Here is a 12223-nt window from a genome sequence, read left to right as displayed (position 1 = left end):
ACAAATGTCTTGTTAACAAACTATAGTTTTAGCAAGTCGGTTACTTTTTGCATGACACAAGTATTTTTTCCAAAAATTGTTTACAGACAGATTATTTCACAGTTTACATACACTAAGTTGACTGTGCCTTTAAACAGCTTAGAAAATTCCCGAAAATTATGTAATGACTTTAGAAGCTTCTGATAGGCTAATTGACATACTTTGAGTCAATTGGAAGTGTACCTGTGGATGTATTTCAAGACCTACCTTCAAACTCAGTGCCTCTTTGCTTGACATCATGGGAAAATCAAAAGAAATCAGCCAAGACCTCAGAAAATAAATTGTAGACCTCCACATGTCTGGTTCATCCTTGGGAGCAATTTCCAAACGCCTGAAGGTACCACATTCATCTGTACAAACAATAGTACGCAAGTATAAACACCATTGAGTTTATTTTATTTTTACAGGGACAGTGCACATTAATCAACGTTTCAGTAAAAGTGCCGGTTTTAGCCAGCCGGCTAATTTTCAACCGCAGTCCCTGGGCAGGTTATTAAAAACAATTACAATATAGACAATCATTGAACAGTGAGCACATGCAGAGCAACATAGGACAAGCAAGATATAGCATACAAACAGAGCAACATAGGACAAGCAAGATATAGCATACAAACAGAGCAACATAGGACAAGCAAGATGTAGCATACAGACAGAGCAACATAGAACAAAAAGCAACAAGACAAAATCCATAAAAACAACAAAGTGTTTCCACACCTCACAAGCTACAGACAACAGACAACATGGAAAGCGGCAATACACAGCTAGGGATTATGTTCACAAGTCTGATTGACCTTTAGCCATGTCTTCATGCATTTTGTGAAAGTGTGATATGTGGTGCAGTTATGTGTGTCTGATGGCAGTGTATTCCAGACATGGGAAGCTCTCACAGAGAAAGCAGATTTACTAAAGGTGCTTTTCCTTAAGGGAACTATACAGTCACCTCTCATGGCAGACCTTGTGGATCTGCTGCCATATGTTTGGGTTTTCTGTTTTACAAAAATACTGAGTGGAGGGGGAGCTAGGCCATTTAGGATCTTGAATACAAGACATGCGTCTGTGTATTGCACAAGATTTTCCCAACTCAGGAGCTCATGCTTTCTGAGGATGTAACAGTGATGATGGCTATTGGGCTTTCTATCGAGCACTTTGAGAGCCTGTTTGTAGACAGACTGAATAGGTTTTAATGTTGTATAGCAAGCTTGGGTCCAACTAGTCAAGCAGTATGTTAAGTGGGGGGAGTATCATCGATTTGAAATACAGTTTTGCTACCTCTGTGGTCAAACAATTTCGTATAAATCGGAAATGAGCTAGGTTGAATTTGGTTATTTGAATTACCTTTTTCACATGCTTTTTAAAAGAGAGGTTGGAATCAAGGTACTTAAAATCAGATACCACCTGGAGCTTCTCCCCTGACACATAGACATCTGGCTCAGTAGCATCTGTTGCCCTCTTTGTGAAGAACATGCAAACTGTTTTTTTCACATTGAGATGCAAACACGAGTCACTGAGCCACTTTGTAACCTGGACCATTACAGTAGTGAGTTCTTGTGCAGCTTGTTGTTTGCTCTTTGCATGCACATATATCACTGTATCATCTGCATACATTTGAACTTCAGACCCAGTGCAGACGGAAGGCAGATCATTAATGTACAAGCTGAACAGGAGGGGCCCCAGTATTGACCCTTGGGGCATGCCCACATCATAGCTAAGAGTGGGCGACAGCTCATTGCTCACTCTGACACACTGAGTTCTGCCTTCAAGGTATGATTTCATCCATCTCAAGGCATCGGGGGAAAAGTTGAACTTGGACAATTTTGTGATGAGAATCTCATGGTTAACAGTATCGAAAGCCTTCCTTAGGTCCAGAAACACAGCCCCAACAACGCCCCCTTTGTCCATCTTGGACTTCACATTTTCCAGAAGAAAGCAGTTGGCCGTTTCTGTGGAGTGTTTCGCTCTGAAGCCAAACTGCATGGAGTGTAATGTGAAGGGGCTGTTGTTGAGGTGGGAAATCAGTTGTTCTGCTACACACTTTTCAACAACCTTTGACACTACAGGTAGTATACTAATGGGCCTGTAGTTACTCACATCAGCAGGGTCGCCCGATTTAAAGATGGCCGTTATTATGGCTGACTTCCATACCCTTGGAAACACCCCCAGACCAATAGATGTGTTGGTGACCTTAGTAATGGGGCCAATGAGTGACTCTTTGTAGTTTTTAAGAAAGGTAGAGTCCAGCCCAAACACATCTTTGGATTTAGAGTTCTTTAGTGAGCCAATCACCTTGTTCACCTTTGACTCAGAAACGTCCCTTATGATGAAGACGGGTTGAGCGTCATTCACTAGCACTGAGCCCAATAAACCAGTGGAGGGGTTCTGTGTCAGTACCTTGACAGAGTCAATAAAGTAGGAATTGAAGGCTATTGCTATTTCAACTGCATCCTGTGTTAGATTGTTATTCACCATGATTTCTAGTCTTTTTGCGGTGTTACTATGGTCTTTCCCTGTTAACTTTTTTAGATTCTCCCAGATCAATTTAGAATTTCCCTTTGCCTCACCAATTATGTTAATAAAAAAGTTTGCCTTGGCCTGTCTGATTTCTTTCATCACCTTATTTCTCAACATGGTAAACCTACGTCTGTCATGCTCTAATTTGGATTTTAGGGCTGTTTTTAGAGCATAATCTCGTTCTTTCATCAATTTCCAAATTTCTCCATTTAGCCAAGGAAGAGTGCTCTTTTGGCCATTTTCTTTAGGAAACCATTTATTGTAGCCTGGATTGTGGATAGAAAAACCTCACTATCAGCTTCCACGTCTGTATAGGACAAGAGATCATTCCAGTTAATTCCATTAATTGCTTTTTCAAAATAGTTTAATTCACTCTTAGGTATTCTTAGTTGATCCGGCTTTCTAACAGTAGAGAGCTTAAACCTGCTCTTAGACAACTTTCTGGCTATAAGTGTCAAATTATGATCAGCTAGCCCAGTAACCATATTGAATGATTTAGTCACTCTCTCTGGTTTATTACTGAACACCAAATCAATCTGTGTTTTAGAGCAACAAGTCACCCTGGTTGGCCCTTTAACGAGCTGTGTAAGGTCAAAGGTATTAGTGATCCGTTTGAGGGTTTTCCTACAAGACTTGTCTTCATAATTAATATTAAAATCTCCCATTAAGATGACCTCCTTCCCAAAATCACATTTCCTAAGCATGTTATTAAACTGATCAAAAAACACACTTTTGGTGGAAGGTGGTCTATACATTCAAATAAGGGAAAAGGACATTTGGGGATACAGTATAAGGTTCAGGCCAATACATTCTAGTTCATTATCACATGACCACTCAATTTGTTTACATCGGATATGTTCTTTAATGTAAATCATCAGACCCCCTCCTCTTCCTTCAATCCTGTCTCTCCTGAAAACATTGTAGCCAGGCACAATCAAAGCAGCACATGGAGAGGGACCACGCAGCCGTCATACCACTCAGGAAGGAGACGCGTTCTGTCTCCTAAAGATGAACGTACTTTTGTGCGAAAAGTGCAAATCAATCCCAGAACAACAGCAAAGGACCTTGTGAAGATGCTGGAGGAAACAGGTACAAAAGTATCTATATCCACAGTAAAACAAGTCCTATATCGACATAACCTGAAAGGCCACTCAGCAAGGAAGAAGCCACTGCTCCAAAATCGCCATAAAAAAGCCAGACTACGGTTTGCAACTGCTCATGGGGACAAACATTGTACTTTTTGGAGAAATGTCCTCTGGTCTGATTAAACAAAAATAGAACTGTTTGGCCGTAATGACCATCGTTATGTTTGGAGGGAAAAGGGGGATGCTTGCAAGCCGAAGAACACCATCCCAACTGTGAACCACGGTGGTGACAGCATCATGTTGTGTGGGTGCTTTGCTGCAGGAGGAACGGGTGCACTTCACAAAATAGATGGCAACACGAGGAAAGAAAATTATGTGGATATGTTGAAGCAACATCTCAAGACATCAGTCAGGAAGTTCAAGCTTGGTCGCAAATGGGTCTTCCAAATGGACAATGACCCCAAGCATACTTCCAAAGTTGTGGCAAAATGGCTTAAGGACAACCAAGTCAAGGTATTGGAGTGGCCATCACAAAGTCCTGACCTCAATCCTATAGAAGATTTGTGGGAAGAACTGAAAAAGCGTGTGCGAGCAAGGAGGCCTACAAACCTGACTCAGTTACACCAGCTCTGTCAGGAGGAACGGGCCAAAATTCACCCAATTTATTGTGGGAATCTTGTGGAAGGCTACGTGAAACATTTGAACTAAGTTAAACAATTTAAAGGCAATGCTACCAAATATTAATTAAGTGTATGTAATCTTCTGACCCACTGGGAATGTGCTGAAAGAAATAAAAGCTGAAATAAATCATTCTCGCTACTATTATTCTGGCATTTCACATTCGTTAAAATAAAGTGGTGATCCTAACTGACCTAAATTACTCGGATTAGATGTCAGGAATTGTGAAAAACTGAGTTTAAATGTATTTGGCTAAGGTGTATGTAAACTTCTGACTTCAACTGTGTCTGAAGAAGTGCAAGCTATTGTTAATCACTACCAGTTCACAGGCACGTTCCCCACTGCACTAAAAACTGCTATGGTGAAACCACTTCTGAAGAAATGCAATCTAGATTCTTCCGTTCTTAGAAATGTTCAGCCAATCTCTAACCTTTCATTCTTAAGAAAAATTCTGGAGAAATTGGTTTTCAAACAGCTACATTATTTTTTTCAATTCCCATCTGGTTTACAGGCCCACCACAGCACAGCACAGCCTTAGTTGGTAAATTATTTGTTGGTAAAGTGTTGGTAAAGTGGTAAATTATTTTTGTGCCCACACAAATGCCAAACATCTCTCTGTCCTTGGAGTGCTGCATTCAACACTATTGAGCATGATGTCCGGTACTATTTTATTTATTTATTTAGTACGGAGAATTTTTTTAATGAAATGTATGCATTCACTACTGTAAGTCGCTCTGGATAAGAGCGTCTGCTAAATGACTAAAATGTAAATGTTATATATGTTACCCCCTTGGCAGCATTATCAGAAAGCACATTGTTTATTTCCACTGCTATGCAGACGACACACAACTTTACATTTTTATGTCACCAGAGGATTTTAGCTCCATGGATAAAATATCAGGCTGTATTAGTGATTGAAGTACTTGGACAGCTCACAGCTGAACCAGCTAAATCAAGACAAGACCGTGGTACTTATTGTTGGAGCCAAAGCACAGAGAGAGAATCTGGCTGCACATTTTACCACCTGAGGAACATTGAGACCTGAGACTCATCCATGCTTTTATTACAAACAGGTTTGACTACTGTAATGCTCTCCTGTCTGGTCTACCCAAGAAAGCCACTGGTCAATTGCAAAACATACAGAATGCTCCAGCACGGGTACTGACCAAGACCAGACGGAGAGCACACATCACACTGGTTTTAAGGTCTCTGCACTGGCTGCCTGTGAGTTTTAGAATTTATTGTAAGATTCTTCTATTTGTTTTTAAATCAATCTACGGTTGTGCACTCCAATACATGTCTGCCATTATTTCCCTCAGGTCCTCTGGCAGTGGCCTTTTAACTATCCCTAAGCCTAGGACCAAAAGGCATGGAGAGGCAGCCTTTAGTTATTATGCCCCCAGCCTCTGGAATAGACTGCCAGAGAACCTGGGCCGAAACTGTGGACATTTTTAAAAGAGATCTTAAAACACACCTTTTTAGCTTTGATTTTCCTTAGAGTGCTTTTTAGTAGTTCAGGTTTTATTGTTATTCTTTCATTTTTTATCCTCTTATGTTTGTTTTGTAGTACATATTTAAGTTTTTATTTTTATAGTTTTTTTTGTTGTTTTTTTTCCCCTGTGAAGCACATTTTATTCCATTCTATAAAGCTTGACTTGATTTGATGTCAGCTTTTAACAAGGCTTTTAGCAGTGCAGAAATGCGTTCTTGCCAGTAAGTCTATGGTCATGTCTCTTTTATGCTCACAGACCTGGTGGTGTAGCAGGACATTAGCGTTACTAGTGACCGAGAGGTTATACTTCAAATCCCATTTAAGGTTGAGTCCTAAGTGTGGTAACACTACAAAATGACCCACAATTTTTTACACTCATAAAAGTCAGAATAGAGCAGCATACTGCCATTTTATAGAAATAACACCTTCAAGTTGTTGTATTTACTTTAGGCAAAGTGTAAAAATATATTCTTGGCAATATATGTATAGCCAGGCTCAGTTATGTCCACAGAACTAGGAGAGCAGCAGGAACTTCAGGTAGCTAGCAATCAAGAGGTTGCGAGTTCAATTCACAAGTGAGGTTCAGTCCCAAGTAATCAGTGTACAGTAGCATACTGTCTTCTAACGTTAGCACCTTAATTTAGCTGTAAAAATACAGTAACTTCTAGATTTACTGTATTTTCACCGCAACTATACAAAAGCCTCCAGGGGACCATGACACAACGTTCTAAAAATGTTCTTGGGGACGTTCCGGGAACAAGACAAAACCTGCAGGGGACCATGACTGTTTAAACTGAATTAATGTCAATTATGCATTTTAAAGTAAAGTAACATATTCTTAATGACATTTAAAACAGGGTTTTTCACATGTGTAGTTTCATGGTATATCATGTTAAAATATTGCATCCATATGTTGTCACATTTATTTCACATGAGAACATGCTTCCTCATGTGCTCAAATGTTGTCACATGTAGTTTCATGTTATCACATTAACTTCACATAAAATCATATTAAAATCATGTTTTTTTTCATAATGGATGTTCAAGCATGGTTTGTATTCAAGGTCAAATCTGCTGCTGGGGGTTATTGTTGCCTAGTTTTGCCAATACTATCTATGTGTGGTAGTATGAATTTCTACTAAAAAGGGCATGCACATTTCCATGGTATTTTGCTATTTAAATAAAACATAAAAACTCAACTCAAAGACCTGCTCCTGATTCCGACTCCAGCCTTGCCTGCCCCTGCCTCCCGCCTATTTCATAACTTATCATTTCACTGGCATGCCTGTGAGAAGTTTCCAGTAAATCGGCAGTATCATGATTCTGTAATACATTAAAATGTTGCTGGTTGAAACCAGCCAATGCTAGCTTAGTGTTGTTGTATCATTGCAATATTACAGTTAATTATTTATTGCGGCCTTACAGTAGTTCACTTTAGTTGGCCTATGAGCTGTTCTTCTCCCCACTTTCCTTGTGTTTTTATTAGTAGCTGTAGGACACATAATACACTCTTTAAAAAAATGGGTTCCAAAGGGTTCTTTGGCTGTCCCCATAAGATTCCCTTTTTGGTTCCAGGTTGAACTCGTTTGGGTCCAGGTAGAACACATTTGGGTTCCATGAAGAACCCTTTCCACAGAGGGTTCTACATGGAACCCAAAAGGTTTCTGCTGTATCTGAAACCAAAAAGGGTTATCTTATGGAGACAGCCGAAGAACCCTTTTGGAACACATTTTTTTAAAGAGTGTATTATGTGTCCTACAGCTACTAATAAAAACACAATGAAAGTGGGGAGAAGAACAGCTCATAATTTCAGAGCGTGTATGTAACGTGTGTGTCCATTTTACAGTATCCCTAAATAGCTCAAGTTTCACAGGTGATGTCTTGTTCACAACATAGAAACCATCATAAGTTGTACAGTACATTGTCATCCTCACAGAGTTGAAATAGGGATATCTAGAATAATCTAGTGATTCACAAATCTGTGGCTAGGAGGTGGAGCGCTTGCCTAAGTGTTGTCCGCGTGCGTTTGAGACCCATGGCTGACGTCTATGAGTGAGAAGATTGACAGAGGATTCTCAGGGAGAGTGTACTGTACAGCATACTCTGTACAGTACATTTCCAAGTATTATGGTACTTGGAAACAGTGTACCATTGTAGCATTTTTCAGTGTGTCCAACGGCAGATGCTGCTCAGGTGCATTACAAATGATAGTTAGCTCTGTGAAGGAAATTATCCCCACAGGCATCACACACTTGCTGTACATTTGTGAAATCCTCTGTGACATGACGTACTCTATATTAGCCTAAATTAGCATGTCACTCGTACAGTAACTGATTTGCCATAACTTGTTTTTAAGTAATTTGTCATCCGTGAAAGACTTCATCTTTCTTGGGTAGAAAGAGGGGATTTCCCAACTGTTGTAACTTCTAAAATATCAATATGAAGATCCTCCTCAGTGTCCTCTAGTTGTCCGTCATGACCGTATTAAACATTGCAGAACACCTACTGATTAACTTTTGATCAAAAAGAATGCATCACACAGACAGACGCACAGAAAATCTGGTTTATCTAGAGATGAAATAAAACATGAAGTCAATGTCTAAAAACTGCTTTCACTTTTAAGTAATCAAGGGCAAAAGGTAGTGCATTACAGTGAATAGCAAGACGTAGTGGAAAACGTTAATTATTAGCAGTTAAAGTATTTGGCATAGTGTGGGGCAATTTATGACATTTATGTAATTTGGTTAAAGTCCACTGTTACCTGTGTTGTATACACAATATACACAAAAGTATGTGGACACCCCTTCAAATTAGTGGATTTGGCTATTTCAGCAACACCCGTTGCTGGCAGGTGTATATAATTGAGCACACCGCCATGCAATCTCCATAGACAAACATTGGCCTTACTGAAGAGCTCAGTGACTTTCAACGTGGCACCGTCATAGGATGCCACCTTTCCAACAAGTCAGTTCTTCAAATTTCTGCCCTGCTAGAGCTGCCCCGGTCAACTGTAAGTGCTGTTATTGTGACGTGGAAACGTCTAGGAGCAACAACGGCTCAGCCGCAAAGTGGTAGGCAAGACAAGTTCACAGAACGGGACTGCGAGTGCTGAAGCGCGTAAAAATCGTCAGTCCTCGGTTGCAACACTCACTACGAGTTCCAAACTGCCTCTGGAAGCAATGTCAGCACAAGAACTGTTTGTTGGGAGCTTCATGAAATGGGTTTCCATGACTGAGCAGCCGCACACAAGCCTAAGATTACCATGCGCAATGCCAAGCGTTGGGTGGAGTGGTGTAAAGCTCACCACCATTGGACTCTGGAGTGATTAATCACACTTCACCATCTGGCCGTATCTGGGTTTGAGAGATGCCAGACTTTGTGGCAACAGTTTGGGGAATGCCCTTCCCTGTTTCAGAATGTTTTCATTTGTTATTTAACCTTTATTTAACTTGGCAAGTCAGTTAAGAACAAATTCTTATTTACAATGACAGCCTAGGAACAGTGGGTTAACTGCCTTGTTCAGGGGCAGAACAACAGATTTTTTACTGTGTCAGCTCAGGGATTCAATCTAGCAACCTTTCGGTTACTGGCCCAACGCTCTAACCACTAGGCTACCTGCTGCCTCAGCATGACAATGCCCCTGTGCACAATGTGAGGTCCATACAGAAACAGTTTGTCGAGATTGGTGTGGAAGAACTTGACTGGCCTGCACAGAGCCCTGACTTCAACCCCATCGAATACCTTTTGGATGAATTGGAACACCAACTGCGAGCCAGGCCTAATCGCCCAACATCAGTGCCCGACCTCACTAATGCTCTTGTGGCTGAATCGAAGCAAGTCCCCGCAGAAATGTTCCTACATCTAGTGGAAAGCCTTCCCAGAAGAGTGGAGGTTGTTATAGCAGCAAAGGGGGGACCAACTCCATATTGATGCATGGTTTTGGAATGAGATGTTGACGAGCTAGTGTCCACATACTTTTGGTCATGTAGTGTAGATACTTGTAGGAATAGTTTTACAGCTGTGTTTCTTAACTACATTGTACTGATAATACAGATAACTATCAGAATATGTACTGTATATTGATTGATATCAACTTACTTCCTGCAGAACAGGTTCCTTTGAACCCTTTTTTCTGTATTTGCTACTCATTTACTCACTCAGACCTAATGTATATCCTTCCCACACTGGGAAGAACCAGGACAGTTGAAGACCAAAACTACAGATCTATTGATGTATTCCATCCCAAATCTCCTGTTGTTGACCATTATATGAAGACTAACAGCTGTGCAAGAATTTCTATAAACTTTAATAAGTGATTCTTTCAAGACATCCGAAGTAACCCACATTTTGCTCCTGGAGATATGCGAGGGGCTATGTAGTGCCTTATATCCTCACCTGTGTTAGACCCTAGACTTGTTGATCCCATGGCAGTGGGGTTGAGTGGCAAGTAGAAGTGTAAGGTAAATGCACAGCCCCTGGAGCAGACAGCTTGTGTTTGTTTTAGCAGGTCCTGGCCTGCTGCAGCTCTCTGGAGAGGTGGCATGTACACACAGGCCGTAGGAACTAGCACAGCCCTTACTTGGCCTGGCACACACACACACACACACACACACACCGCACACACACAAACACAGCTCTGGGTAGTCTCATCGATACTGCCCTCACACTTCACAAACATGTGCACGCACACACACACAGTACATGCATACATACACACATACACTTCGTTCCATCTACAAAAATCTGTTAGTATTATCACATTCATTATTACCTCCTGAGTAGACAGATGTACTATCTTGATCAGATATGTTCATCAACGTCTGAGGAGAACTCCTCAGAGACTGAGGAGGCTTACACATTGAATCCTGATGCCACTGAATTTGGGAATGTCTCCTCATACAGTACTTCAATTCAGTATATAAATATATATACAAATATTATATGGTAGAGACAGTCACTCATTTTTATTCCACGATTGATTGTCCATTTTGGTGCTTTTGTTGCCTCCTTGTGGTCGTAGGGAGAAAAGAGATCATACCGATGTTGCTCACCAAATTTAGATTGGCTCAACTACCTGTTATTTTATGTTTAAAGCCCCTAATAGAGTTTACACTTCCACCAATGACTTTGACTATAACCTTTGGGCTGAAACAGATACATTAGCTTTACCTTGTGGGCATCCTGAGGAAATTCCCTCTCAGCTCAGCAACATCATGTTACCCCCTCACTGCTCTCCAGCAAGTGAGTGCATGTGACATGGAGACAGGGGCTGAACTGGGGATTAAGATGGTGGGTGAGTGAGTGAGTGAGTGAGTGAGTGAGTGAGTGAGTGAGTGAGTGAGTGAGTGAGTGATACACACCCATTCATGTCTGTGTAATTAAGATGTTAAGAGTTCCATTTTCCTCTCGGTTCATACTTTTACCATGTCATCTTCATTTCTGATACCATAAAAACGCAGTGCTGTCCAAGTTTCATTCATATTTCTCTCTCAGAATTTATAGTAATCCATTATTCATATAATGAACCATCAGTTCCAGTAAACTCCTCTGCTTTGTTGAGGGTGTAAGCACTTCTAAACAGAGATTTTACATGTGAGAGAGGAATAAAGTACATTGTCCTAGGCCTACAGAGTGTAAACCCCAGTGTTTCTGACGAGTTGTCATGGTAAATGGACTTGACATTGACTAGTAGAGATACAGGAAGATAAGTATCACTTTCTTTGTTTTTTCAAGAGTCCTCAGTATCCCTACACCGGAGCAATAGCTACAGTGCCTTCAAAAAGTATTCATACCCCTTAACTTACAGTATTCCACATTTTGTTGTGTTACAGCCTGAATTTAAAATATATGAAATATATTTGGTTTTCACCCATCAACACACAATACCCCATAATGACGAAGTGAAAACATTTTTTATACATTTTAGAAAATATATTGAAAATGAAATGAAGAAATATCTCATTTACATCAGTATTCACATCCCTGAGTAAATTTTTTGTAAAAGCACCTTTGGCAGCGATTACAGCTGTAAGTCTTTCTGGGTAAGTATCTAAGAGCTTTCCACACCTGGGATTGTGCAACATTTTCCCATTATTCTTTAAAAAAATGTATCAAGCTCTGTCAAATTGGTTGTTGATCATTGCCATAGATTTTCAAGTAGATTTAAGTCAAAACTGTAACTCGGCCACTCAGGAACATTCACTGTCTTCTTGGTAAGCAAGTCCATTGTAGATTTGGCCTTGTGTTTTAGGTCATTGTCCTGCTGAAAGGTGAATTAATCTACCAGTGTCTGGTGGAAAGCAGACTGAACCAGGTTTTCCTCTAGGATGTTGCCTGTGCTCCATTCCATTTATTTTTTATCCGGAAAACTCCCCAGTCCTTAACAATTACAAGCATACCCATAACATGATGCAGCCACCAC

The sequence above is a fragment of the Salmo salar genome, chromosome 09 (genome assembly GCF_965601325.2).
Source record: "Salmo salar chromosome 09, fSalSal1, whole genome shotgun sequence".
In the NCBI taxonomy this organism is placed as follows: Eukaryota; Metazoa; Chordata; class Actinopteri; order Salmoniformes; family Salmonidae; genus Salmo; species Salmo salar.
The sequence above is the reverse complement of the archived record's forward strand: the minus strand, read 5'-3'. Positions refer to the sequence as shown.